The sequence below is a fragment of the Cygnus olor genome, chromosome 18 (assembly GCF_009769625.2).
Source record: "Cygnus olor isolate bCygOlo1 chromosome 18, bCygOlo1.pri.v2, whole genome shotgun sequence".
NCBI lineage: Eukaryota > Metazoa > Chordata > Aves > Anseriformes > Anatidae > Cygnus > Cygnus olor.
In genome coordinates this window covers 4502972-4516826 of record NC_049186.1, presented here as the reverse complement: position 1 = coordinate 4516826, position 13855 = coordinate 4502972, and the positions used below count along the sequence as shown (strand labels likewise).

The 13855-nt window shown below is 55.1% G+C and overlaps 1 long non-coding RNA gene across 1 annotated transcript in view; it reads right to left on the bottom strand.

The window, feature by feature from the left end:
- Positions 1 to 9776: 9776 nt before the first annotated feature.
- Positions 9777 to 13855, bottom strand: part of LOC121056809 — a 124906-nt gene continuing 120827 nt past the window's right edge. The window contains exon 5 of the long non-coding RNA XR_005813506.1: positions 9777 to 10281. This is a non-coding gene — a long non-coding RNA (uncharacterized LOC121056809). The remainder of the gene's footprint in view (positions 10282 to 13855) is intronic.

The following is a 13855-nucleotide window of genomic DNA, read 5'->3' as shown; positions in this document are numbered from 1 at the left end:
ACTGCACCGTTTTGTGGGATATTTGGCCAAACGGAGCCCATCCTCACGGCCAACCAGCTTATAAACCCTCCCCAGCCAGAGCAGGCTGCCCCAGTGTGGATGGAAGCAGCAGGAAAAATAGAAATAAAAGTAATAAATAAATAAAGGGGAGGGATAAATGAATAAATAAATAAACGGGAGGGATAAATGAAAGGCGGCGGGCGAGCTGTGCCCATATTTTGCCCACTGATCTGCACCCCCTTGGTGGACGTGGGGTGGATCGGTGCTGGAGGAGCCGCGGGCTGAGCAGTGGGGCAGGAGCCGCAGCGTTAATATTCAGCAAAGCGCCTCGCCCGCACGGCACGGAGACAAAAGCAGGCGGCGCCGGTGGCTGGGGTGGGCAGAGAGCCGTGGCCGGGCTGGAAACGGGGGGCTGAGCTGGGAGCCCCCCTCTGCCGGGGATCCCCATCCTCATCCCTGTGGCATCGCCAGTGGTGGCCGGGCCACCAGCCATGGCACATCGCCTCGCCTTGGGCGACTGCTTGCGCAGGTTGGGTGCTTTTTTCTTAACGCAACTTCTCATTTCCACCTTGCCCACAACTCCCCCTAAAATACGATTTTAAAAATAGAAGGGAAAAGGAAAAGTAGCCGGTGATTTGCACACACGCAGCACACCCGGGTGGCTGCGCAGTCACCTGGCGCTGACACCCGCGGGCCTGCTCAACAGCTTTTTAACACCAGGAGCACGAGATGAGCCTTTGCCCTCTCTCCTTGAACACTGCTCCGGCCACCCTGCCGTGCTGTGACCCAAGGGATTCAGATTTTCATTGTCCTGAAAGATATTGGCATCCTGATGAGAGGAAGCAAGCCCGTGGCTTGAGCACCAAGAACATGAAAGTGAGGGGATAAAGGGGAATAACCGCCTTGGGAAAGTGGTCGTGTGCCCTTAGCTGGCAGAATGAGTTTTACTCAGGTTCCTTCTATATTTTGTGTTGTTTAACTGCATGAATGGGAAGCACGAGACTCTGGAGCTCTGCTTTCTGATTTCCAATGAAACGCCTTGCAGGTGGCCCGACCTGCTCCACTCTGGAGCTCTCCCTTTACCAGACAGTGAACGCTTCACTTGCCCCATCCCTTCCCCTAAGTCACCTCTGCAAATGGGAACAGTGACAGACTTGAGACCCTGCTGCTGCTGCGGGTCTCATCCCTACCCCAAAATCCTGTCTGGGTCCCACTTTGCAGCGCTCTTCAGGTCCCCCGAAGCCCCAGCTCCTGGCTAAGCCCATCGCCTCCCTCCTGTGCCTCGTCTTCTGGGCCCAAAGCATTTCACAGCAGAGTATTTCTTACCGAACACTCAGCACAGCGAGGCTCTAACTTCTCTATTTGCTCTATTCCCTTCTGCTTTTCACTCCTTGTGAGCCTGTTTAATTGCAACGACAGACTTCCACAGGCTGCAATATTCATCCCCTACAAGTGCTCCAGCAGAGGCTGGGGACGCGCCTGGGGTCCCTGCCGGAGCTGGAGCGGTCACACGAGCCCACTTCTCTGCGCTTCCCCTGCTCCCACTCCCGGGTTATTTTTACGCTTTCTCTTACATAACCAGGTCAGGCTGTGCCCTGGCTTCCACTTCTGTCTGGATGTGAAGAAACAAAACCCGCCATGAATTCAAGTAACAACCTAAAGGTGAGCCGCCCCCCTGCCTGTCCCCCTGGCTCTTCCCCGCGGCACCTGGACGCGCAAAGCTCCGGCCGCTGGCACGGCTGGGAGCCACCTGCACGGTGCGAGCACCGCGGGCACCAGCAGCCAGCACTGCCTCTGTGCACCTCTGGCCACCACCCGACCCACCGGCTAAAGGGCCATCGCACAGGGCAGCACAACACCGAGTGTCTGATGTTTTGGCTGTCCCTCATCCGAAAACATCCGTCGACCAAAGCTCATCGGTTGCATTGTGACCACAGCACCACCGAGGTTTGGGATAAAGCCTCGGACCAGGCAGCGCAGGGGATGTTTCAGCACGTGGCGATCATCGCCACGCATTTCCCTGGCCACGTCACCTGCTGTCCCCCGCGCACGGTACGTGTGCCACCGCCGTGCGCCGGGTGGGACCGGAGCCGAGCCCCGTCCCTGCAGCAGCCCCTGTGCTGGCTGCAGCAGGGCTGTAAATATCAATTGTTCTAACCCCGTTAGAGCCTAATAGGCTCAGCGATATCTACCGAGGAAAGGGCCTGACCCCGCTCGTCAGCAGGCATGACATGGAGCAGCTATAGCATGTTCAGGGTATGCAAAAGGCTTAAATGCACATTTAATGGCTGTCAGGCAGCAGCTCCTATTAATATAAAGACAGCCACATCCCAGGGCTATGGAAAAGAGCTGAAAAGCACGGGAGAAAAATGAATTTCTTTCAATGGGTGTTTGCATGATCAAGGAATGATTCAAAAAGCTAAATCCTCCCTGTTTGCGGAGGAGACACGTCAAGACTGAGACCTGGATAATGAAAAGTTTCCCTACCCATGTGACTCAGATCTTCAATTATTGACATTTTAGTTCATTATCATTTTTGTTCTTCTTTATTCATGTTTTGCTTGGGAAAAGGCAGCACAACTCCAGCAGATAATTTGTTGTTGTTTTCCATATCTGTTTCCCATCATTAAACTTTTATATCTCTTCCATACAAAACGAACCAAACTACCAGCCTCTGCTCAGCACCTTATTTCCATAACATAAATAACAGCCTCCGCCCACAAAAAATCAACTCCCCCCACATCCACAACTCCCCCTTTCCCTAAATTTAAAACAAAGAACCTGAAAATATTTGCCACTGTCTCAAAACTTGGGCAGAAATCTCTATTTCATTGAGTAAAATACACACTTCAGGCAAAGCCAAAAGCACCGTTACCATTTCCAGCACTGAGATGCTTTGTGCCGAGGCGGCAGCTCATCCTCTGCCCTACCACGGCCAGGACAGGTCTCTGGGAAAGCTTTGTGGTGCACCCACTGCCTCTCCTCGCTGCCAGCACAACTTTTACTAATCTCGAAATTGATAAATTAAGTAAGTGCAGGCAGAGTAAGACATTTGACGGACACAAGAAAAAATTTCCATGTCACAGTTTCCTGTTCCCCTTTTCCCTTTTCCTTCTTTTTTCCTTCTGGGTTGTCATCCTCACCTGCGCAACCTTTCCAGGACCGGGTAAGGTCAGAGCCCGGCACCTGGCCCTCGGGATGAGAGGCGATGAGCTGTGTGAGAGCCGTAACTGAGCCCGAGCCCGGCGAGAGACCCCAGCCTGCCCGGCACCGCTGCCCCTTTGAAGGGTCTAAAAGGTGTTCATGGTGGGGATGAAGCTGGAATTTCAAAAAGCTGCAAGCCAGCTCGCAAGGTAATTAACATATTCTAATTGGTCTCAGTGCCCTCGATGTGTGCAGTGCTCAGCGCCTGCACTTTTCCTCCGTCCTTCTGAGGACCCGCTCGGGCAGCAGGGCTTGGCTGCAGGAGGAAGCTGCAGCTCCGCATCCCTGCAGCCACACCAGGGACAACAAGGCTTTAGCTGCAAATCTGCACAACCGTCAAGTGGGGAACCCTGCGGCCAGCAGAAGGGCGCTGCTGGCACGAAGAGCTCCGTCTGAGCCAGAGCATCAAGTCCCTCCACTGCCTTTGGGACACCCCGGCAGCGGTGGCTGCTTTCCCCATCGCCTGCCCTGCCGCAGGAGATCCTGCCTCCGTCTGCTCATTCCTGCACGCTGGGAGAGTTTTCGTAAGTCAGTTAGGAATAAACGTGTCTGATTTCTGTGTTAGTTCCACATTTCCGGCCCTGGCAGTGCAACGTGTACATGTTACCTTCACCACACCAACATCGCTGTTTCCTGCCTTTCTGCCTCGCTAACAGCCCCCTGCCACACGGCACAAGCAGGCAGCTCCCTGCCTGGGGCAGCGCCTCCCCGCTGAGGTCTGCAAGACCTCAGAAAGCAACCCCAGAAATAACTGCACAGAAAGAAGATCCATTTAACAGCCAGGTGTGTGCTCTTCCTACATGAACCCCAGAAGCAAACAAGACAAGGGGAAACCACAACAACAAACATTACAGCTGAGCCCGACCTTCCTTTCAGCAGAGGAGAAGCCTTCCACAGCTCAGTCTGACCGGCTGCAGGGTTTTTGGGTGAGTGGGTCAGCAGGCGAGGGAGGGTGGGAAGCACCAACCTCCAAAACTCAGCTTTTAAAGCCTCTGAGAGCAAAGCATCAGCTGACTTCAATGGAAGACCATGGGGGAAGCACAGTTCTTTCCTTTTCCACCACCACCATGGTTAGCAGGTCCTGCTCACTGGCCAGGCACAGGAAAAGAGCATGGGAGGACAGGAGTTCCCCACCTTCCTTGGATACCACTTCTTTGGCTGAAGCTGCCCCGTCCCTCCCTCACCCCCACAGCAGCAGGACATGCCACAGGGAAGACCCTGAGATCTCCTGCGTAGCCCAGGAATACAACCCCCTTAAAACAGCCCATGCAATTAGGTAGATTTCCTTTCATTCCTTTAATTATCCCTCTCTCCACATCGCCCAGCCCTCCCTCCTTTCTCATCACACTCTTCACTACACACTGTCTACTTAGCAAAATAAATGGCTGCGCTCCCAGCACAGGGGGACGTTAATGCCTGGAGCTCGCTAATGCTCCCCGCTGCATCGCAGCAGCCAGGGGGTTAAACACATCTCGCGGCTGCAGGACTGTGCCCAGGGCACGGCAGCACAGCGAGGATGTCTCCAACCTGGAAAGCTTTGGGGGCAGCGATCTGCTTCCACTCTGAGCCCATCTACAGGGTACTCGAAGGGCAAATGCGTGCCGAGGTGTTTGCCCTCTTGCTTCTCACCCTTGGAATGAAAGCAGGACCCAAAATATTCCTTACACAGCTTGAATTTTTTTACCGTTGATCCAAACACTGAGTCGAACAGCCGTGGGAAGCCCAGCCCTGCTCCCACCAGCTGCAGCAAACGCTGCCCTTGGGCTGCATCTCCCCAGCCACCCGCGGTGGGGAGAAGGTGCTGCTGTCACCCGGTTTGATAAAAGGTTGCAAAAAGCCAGAGAAAAACACAGTGAGTGTTCCCCCAAATGCAGCGCTGTCAAAGAAGCACAGTTGTGCACGAGGGGGTGCAGAGCAGAGCCCCCCACCTGAGAGTTTTGGTGCCAGGCAAGCTCTGCTCCCGCCCCGCTGGCAGGAGGGGGAAGCCCCCAGCAGAGCCCGGTGCGCACACATCTCTCCAGATCTGAGCTTTTCTGGGTTCCGTCTATAACGACAAGAAGGGGTCTCACAGCCTCCTCCTCCACCAGACGCTGAGTCCTTCCCAAGGATGAGGCTTTCCTGCCCACCCCATGTCACCACAGCTCCTTACAACGAGCAGCTGCTGGCGGCAACACTTCCTCCTTTTATTTTCCCATGACTGCAGCATGCCCTACATAGACCTTCTGGAAGGCAGACTGCAGCCAGGCAAACCAGCGTCTGCTGCCTTCGTTTGTCTGCTTCAACGACAGCTTCGGGAAGCAGCTTTCGGTGGCAAGGATGCTGCCCAGGGGGCTGGGGGGCAGCCGCTTGTCCTGGGGCTCTGCCCAGCCCTGCGGTGGCAGAGCCGCGCCACCTCCCGGGTCAGCCCACAGTGTCAGGGGGATAATAGCTTCCCCGAACACGAGCGTGCAATGAGGCTAAATTAAAGTTGAAAAGCATTTGCAGCTCCTCAGCACAAGCTGTTTTAAATAAGAAATGCTGTAATAACAAGCTGGCTATAACATGAAGGAGCCTCGAAGAGCGAGCGATGCGCAGCTAGGAGCAGCAGGGCGGCAAAGAGAGGGCACGTGGATTACCCTCGGGTGAGGGCTGAGCTCCTGGTGCTTCCAGAGAAAACCATCCCCAAACGCAGAGCAAGCTTCGATTCCTAACACAGACTGCCTGAGGCCACCGTGCATCCCAGCAAGAAGCAACGCCATGGGGGAAAAACGACTTGAATGCAGCTGTAAACATTTCCGTGCCCCTCCTGCAGCCCGCAAAGCCTCCTGTTCTTTGCTTTGACAGCAAAAATCTGTCTGCAGGGCACCGGGGTGACATTCCCCCGCAGAGCGGCTGCCCTAGGGGTGCCGGGGTGCTGGGACCTCTCGCACGGTGCAGCCACGCGGGGCGAGGGATGCCACCGTGCCCTGCCTCAGCATCCTCGTCTCAGGGCTCCTTCGTCCCAGGGAGCTGGCGCACGCCCGAGGCTCCTGTTGGTGCTGTTACCCCAGGTCCCTGGTTAGGGACGCTCCGTGTCCACGCTCTTCCCCTGTATCCTTAAGATAAACACGTCCTTCACTGTAGTCACCTACTCCATCATACACTCCTATCAAATGAGCCTTGCTAGCTCGTAAATTACTGTGCAAACCATTCCAAACAATAAAGGCAATTTTACTTACTGAACCATTAAATTTACATACTTAAATTAGACTCAACCAGACGTTGAGAGGGGACGTCTTGCGGCCAGACAAACAATGAATTTAGGGAAAGCGCCGCCGTGTACTTCCCCACCTCTCACATGAAATTAATGAGGTGCTTCAATTTAATCATCATTAAAATTACATCTTTATTTAGTTACTTAGCAGAGTTTGACTCGCGGCGTGGCGTGGAACAAGCCACAGGAACGCCTCCGACGCCAAGCCTGCAGAGGGGAGGCAGGGAGGAGCTCCGTGCCCTTTGCACCCATCCTCGGTCAAGATCCCAAACCTTCCTCCAGGGCTCGTTGTTCAGGTAGAACAATGAGGGAAAAGAACCGGCAAGTAGAGGAAATAAGATTTGGGATCGGTCTGAGACGTGTTTGAGGCAGGCAGACAGAGAGGCACGTTTTGTCTTTAGATGGCACCACGGGAAGCTCCTGCAGCGCTACCAGCCTAAAAGTTCAGCACACGTGGCCTACAGAAGCTCATTAGAAAAGCAAGAGTTTGAAACAAAAGCATACAGCGATACGGAGACAAAGAGACAAGAGACACGCCTGATCTCGTGTGCATCTGCAATTTGTTTTGCATTTGCTCCCACACACACATAATTTATTCATCTCAAGATGCTCCCGTGCCGTCGCAGGGGAGCCGGCTGGGGAAGGCTCAGGCTGGGAAGCGCAGCGCTGCGGGGCTGCGGCAGTGATCCCAGGGCACTGCCGACCAAACCCCGGGGTCACCTCCCCAGATTCCCGCGGGGAGGCCGGGAGGGGATCTGCCTGGTGGGGACAGGCTGCCCGCAGGGGAAGGGCCAGCAGCCTGCACCAGGGGGCCTGGTGTCTTGGGCTTATGTTGTCCTGCAGAATCAAAGGGTTGCGTACAAAACCAGAATAAAGACATTTCTGAGACTTGTGGAAGGTGTAAAACAAAAATCAGTAGGGAAATCAGCCCCTCCTGTGCCAGGCATTACATCTGCAAGTGGTATGAGACAAAGCGGCTGAAGCAAAAGGTTCTGCAAGAAGGTAGGAGGATGGGAGAAGTCCAGCCCTGAGACAGGTGCCTCTGGTTCACCTGAAGTCATGCAGGAAGCCAAATGCCTAAAAATCAATGGAGTACAAAACCACAGGCCTTCTTGGTTACCATAAAACCATTTTCCTCCCAACAGTCTAATTCTCTACTTGTGGTGCAGAACCCAGCGATCTCGCTGGCCTCACTCCTGTTTGATGAGAATGAGCAAGATCAGTTAAATTTCCAGGTGTGAAATGCTGAGAATCCCTCTTCCCCCATGGATACACACGGCTCCACATGGACAGAGCACGTCCACACTGTTTCCATTAGGAAGCCTTCCCTTCCCTTCGACTCGCTGCATTCACTCCTGCTCCAGCAGCACTCAGCTCCCAAGGAGCCCACAGTGACACCCTGGACAAGGCTATCTCCTTCCCAACAGAGTTATACCTCCAAAGCTACGTTAACGTGGCCCACGGTGCCATCTTCCAGCTGCCGGCAGAAGTACTGCCCTCGTGCTGCCGTGCTGGCACCGTGCAGCACGGTGTGGGCACGCAGAGCACGCACAGTGTGCACAGCACCTCCAAACGCACCGCACGCACGCACCGAGGCTGGGCAGGGGCTGCCCGTACCTGCGGCTCTGCCAACGCCAGCCCGGCTCTCGGGTGGGTGCTTTAACGCCAACAATAATGAACTGAAAGGCAGAAATAGTCAGAGATTGCTTGTTAGGGCTACAAATCACGGCGACGTGCTTAGTTGCCACACGCAAGCTCGGTTTTCTCTTTGGCCTCTGCCCCAGCCCCGTGCCGGCAGCAGGTCTGTGCCGCAGCGGGTGGGCTTCGACCCACTGCTGGCCCCACAGCCACAGCGCAGGCAGGACGAAGGGCGTCTGCCTGGCGTCCCCTTTGGGTGGCATCTTTGCTCGGGCACGGAGCATAAAGGTAAGTAACGTACAGTGGGAAACAGCACTCACACCTGAAAGCTCCGTGCGCTAAAACAGAAAAACAGCACCCTGCCAAGTGCTTTTTAGCTTTTGTAAATCAAAATACACTTTGGAGGTAAAACCTCCCAAGTTACAGCAGGCGAGATGAAATGAAGCCACGAGGAGTGGAGATGGCAGGAGTGGGGATGCGGAGACTGGAGCCAAAGCTACAGTTTGTCTACATTAAAAATGCAACATCAGCAGAGGCGTCTGAAAGAGTCATTTATCAACCCCTGGATTAGAGAGACATCTCAAAGTAAGTGCACCATTTACACGCACGTACGCACAAATTGTCTGCTGGGGAAGGAGAGGAGAGCGGCAGTCTCTGTGCCGTGGAAGTTTCCCTCCAGTCCTCTGGGTAAACGTGGGGCCAGAACGACATTAGGCATGGAAAACAGGAACCTTGCTCGTGGTAACAGGGGGTACAATTCATGTGAGCAGCCGGGATGGAAAGTAATCTAATGCTGCAATTTCAGAGAGACAATATAGAGTCACTCACATACATCATGATTAATGGCTGGATACCATAGTGTGAAAACCATTTTAAAAATGGCGTTTTTGTCACTGACAATGTTACACATATAGTAAAGGTCATACATGATAAGAGCATTACCCATATTTCTTCTGCAAACATGCTTAACCTTGTAGAGCACAATTCCCTGGAAGATTGGTGATCCATCTCCAGCTGCAAACTGCGCTCTTCAGACCCCGCGAAGGCCGGTTTTACATTTACATCGCTCACGTCCCCGCACACGCCGGCTCTGGGAGACCCGCACACCTTCCCAACCGGAGAGGAATGGAAACGTCCCCCAGCAGCTCTCCTCCCCCCGCCTGGTCACGGGCTGGCACCTCACGCCGCAGCCCATGGCCAGCTCCTTGCTGCACACCCAGGTACCTGCAAATCCCCCTAAAGGCTCCTTGTGGAGCCCCTTCGGCCCCCCTGGCCACAGGTAGGTCCCACCAGTGGGGTCGGACACACAGGGGCTCATCTCTGCTACCTGGTCCTCAGCGGTGGGAAGCCGGCAGCTGGTTGACCTGCAGACATCATCCAGTTCAAGGATGACATCTTGGAGATGGTCTACAGAGAAAAGCTTGGATGAGCCTGCAGAGTAGACATTCGCTTTTCTGACAGCTGAATTTAAAACACACAAATCCCTTCCAAAGGGCCTGCCCTGGCCATGGAAGAGGGCACTCCGGGGACCGAGTGCGTCATTTCAGGTAAAAACCCATCCACAACTTGCACAGTCACAGAATTGTAGAACATCCTGAGTTGGAGGGGACCCACAAGGATCAATCCCAGCCCCTCCAGACTTGCTGAAACTCGTCAACACTGCTGCTGGGAGCCAGACTGCAGCCCTGCTCAGCTGCTGGAAGCTTGGCTGTCTTGGCTGAAATCCGGAGGAGCAGCAAGCTCCACACTACATTTCTCAGCAGGTTACATGGCCCCCTGGAAACCCCAAAGAAAGTGGCACTCAATAAGCTGGCTGATACACAGCAACAAGGGCAATTTTTTTAATATGCAGCCACCCATCTACCCACGTTTGCACAAGTATTCAGTGTTCGGCCATACCTTGCTCTGCTCATCTGCCTCTCGGGTCCTTCTCCTGTCGGTACTGAGCTCTCTGGATTAATTTAAGGCCCAGCAACAATTCAGTTACACTCCCCACAACCAAGCCAAGCACAAGATCTTCAAGGCCTCATACTAAAATGTAATTATTTCTACAGCAAACAAACAAAGCTGCACGTAACAAACGCTTGTGCAGCGAGATCCGGTGCAAGGCTCGCGGTGTCGGGGCAGGCTGTACTTGGAGCACCGCTGCCATGCCTCTCCTCGAGCAGAGGTCCAAGGATGGGGGCAGCACCAAGGGTGTTGTTATCCTAGAGCGGGGCACAAACATGAAAACCACCAAACCACCATGCCCGCTGCAACCAGCAGCAGACAGGCGATGCAATGATGCCGCTCACCTCCTCTGCCTGCTGCTGAGTCCTGGCTCTGAATTGCGCAGGGATGCTGTTGCGCCTTGCAGGAGCGGGCTCTGCAGCAGCTCTGCGGGCAGGGTCTCTGCCCCCACTGCTCCCCGCAGCCCTCCCAGGGGCGGCGTGATCTCACTCGGGAGGAATTCCCTCTCCGGGAGCTCAGTGCCTTGCGACCACCTCCCTGAGCAGGGAGCCTCGCTCCCCGAGCACCCCGGGTTGCCCCCCAGGGATTTTTGCATCACTGGAGGACGCATTGTGACCTCAGGTCTCCCTGCGAGCCCCCGCGCGGCCCAGCTTTTGGTGCCTTTGGTGTGAAGAGCTCCGGGAAGCCACAGGGCTGCAGAGGAGGGAGATTTCCAGGCTGGCACTCGCAGCGTGTCAGGTCGGCTCGTGCTCTCCAATGCGAGTGGCACGGCGGCAGCTTCCCGCTGCAGGCAGGGCGTAAAGCCTTTCCCCACGCCGGTTTGCAAAGACTGGCTGGACCGAATTATTCTTCTCATCGTGAACGCCTCTCTCTGAGCCACCTTACCCATGCAAATACTCAAATGCTATTAATATGAATGAATGCATCTTGTCTCGGGGTGTCTCGTGGCAGGAGCCATTTCAGAAATGCTGCGAGGGTGGAGGGAAGGAGGCAATACAGCTGAGCAGCCCTGGCTGCAGCTGTCCTGTTCCGCAGAGGACAATTTCTCTCTCCCAGGAGTGCCACAGACTAGAGGCGCTCACAGATTATACATCATTCAGTCTTTTGCTTTGCAAAATTAGCTTTCTTAGCAGGGAAACAAAGGATTTGCTGGATTGGATCAGGCTACCGACATGTCTGCTGCTGCAGCCAAGCTCCAGCACTTCAGACACCCGCGGCTCTCCTCTGCCGTGCCGGCCAAGTCCCTGCCCGGGAAGCTGCGTGCACGGCCAGAGATTGCTTCCAGATTGCCCCAGAAATTCATCTGCTGCTCAGCAGCAGGTAGTTTAACTTCTCTCCTAATTTTGTCATCTTACATACCCACAAACGGCCAACATTATTTAGTCCTTTTAAAAGCGCAGCCAGAGCATTTATCTCAATAAGCGCCTTCAGTGCTGCCCTTCGTAAAGCCGACTGCACGCCACATGAAAGGCGGGTTTCTTTTTACCAGCTCGGAATTTACTGCCCCGCACGGTTTGCTTTACGGCCGCTAACACAATGCAAGCTTTTGTAAGGCGAGGATGGCACTGGAGGATCGGCAGCGCAGGAGCTGGCAGGAGACAAAGATCCCGGGCTGTGGCTGATGCGGGGCCGACGGGAAGGCCATAACTCAGGACACGTTTCGTGGCAGGGGCGAGCAGCAGGAGCACCACGGCTTCCCCCAGAGAGGAGCACGGGACGGCCAGCACCTCCATCGCCCCGTGGTGGGTGATGGAGCGCTGCGGGTCCTGCTGGGGCTGCACCTCGGAGCCTCGCCATCCTTCCCCTCTTGTGCAAATTGAGACGGGAACTGAAGGAGGCTGCTTGGCTGGGCAAAGCCTGCTTCACCCCATGGACCCGAGGAGAAGGGATGGTAGCCACGAAGAAGCATTAAAGGCAATACAAAGCCCTGTGCCTGCACATGGGGGGGGGAGCAGGCAGGGTTGCACAGCCCGGGAAATGGCACTGCCACAGCCTCGTCTCTCCTGAACTTTTACTTCTGGATGCAAGCAGAGCGCACGAGTCACGTTGCTGTGTTTTACAAAGCCTCGGGTCAAACTTCTCCCCAAATGCAGATAGAAAAGGTTTATTTTGGGCTGCGTGCCACATGCTGCTGCCGGGCTGAGCAGGCACGGGCTGTGCAGCAGCAGCTTCGCCTCCTCGCCCTGCGAGCGCTGGCACTGACGGGGCGCCGTGGAGCAGGAACCCCCCTCCCTGCCCAGCAGACCTGCTGCGGGGCTCCCCGCCTCCAGGATTTGCTGCGGGAGAAGGAAACCTCCCCAGCTGCACGCACAAAGGACAATTTAGCCCCGCGGATCCAATCTCTACACTCAGAGCCCTGCCCTGGCTCTGCACGCCCGCTGGCCAGCCGTCCCCAAAGGGCAGCGCAGGCATTTAGGGCTCGCAGAGAGCGCACACACGTGCCGTGCACGCACCTAACCACACGGACCAACACGGGAACGTCCTGGAGATGTTGGGCTGCAGCCGTGTGCGGGTGTCTGCTCACACACACGACCCCGTGAGCTCACCTGGGTCTGGGGGCGCACGGGGACACGCGTGTTCCCACCAGCCACGGCCCCCAGGCCCCGGGCTGGCTGCTGAGGCTGCTCTCTGTCGTCTCCTGTGAGCTGGGACCCGGGAACGCTGCACACATCATTATTCTTGCTAATTACCAGGAAACATCAAACAAGACAAGCGTTTTACTCCTCATCACTGAATTTTGTTATGCTAATTAGAGTTGTATAAGCTGTTGCTATTAAACCTGGAGAGTCAGAAAAACATTTGCATTAATACCCACAAAGCTGCATCAAAACCTAGTTATTAGTATTTCAATGAGGCTCGGGTTATGGGGAAGCTGCTGCCATTTCAGGGGCTGGTTTGTTGTTTTTAAGTCCTGCTGTGAGCGAAAATATAAATAAATGCAGGGCGAGGCCTCATGCAGACAATGCTTCTTTTAAAGGGGGAATGAAAAACCGAGGGGAACTTTGATCAGGAACAGATCTAACGGGGAGAGGAAGGGGGAGCGCAGCAGCGCAGAGGTGCTGCGAGCTCGGCGCCTCTCTGCAGACCCGCTCTGGGTGCTGGACTTTGCTTTTAGGATTTCTGAGTTCCTCCAAGGCACATCGTGTGCTCGGGGGGGGTTTTGGGTTGGAGCTCCCAAATGCAGCCGGGAGCAGAGCTGCTGCTGTGCTCTGAGATTCAGGAGCTGTGCTCAGGCGGCCTGTGCTTGCACGGGGCAGGACCTCTGGTGACGACGTGCCCACCAGGACACGTCTCGGCCCTATGGGGAAGCAGCCCCACAACCAGCACTGGCAACCCCTTCTTTTCAGTGCCAATCACGGCAGCCGAATGTTTCATCTGAAGATCTCACAGCACTTCAGAGAGGCAAATTAATCCCCCACGCGCCCCTTTGATACAACAATTATCACCATTTGATGCAGCACATACATCCACGAAATTTAGGGGGGTCCAAACAGGCAGCAAGCGAAGGGCACTTTAACCCCTTAGCTCCCAGTGCCGCAGTACCGTTTGGGTATTTGGGAAGGCAGGCACACAAAACTATTCCCACCATATGGAGGTGTTGGAAACGTGTGAACCGGCGGCAGTGCACATCTTACAGCATGGTGCCAGGTCCGAATGCAACAGAGGAAACACGTTAGGGAGTGCTGGGGAATGATTCGAGCTGGCACCAAGCATCCCTACCCCGGGCGAACGCGGTGGGTGCTGCAGCGCTGCCCTTGCGCTGCCGTCCTCGCCAGATGCTCGCGGCAGGCTTCATCCATCAGCAGCTTCCCCGGCTCAAGCCACAAAACT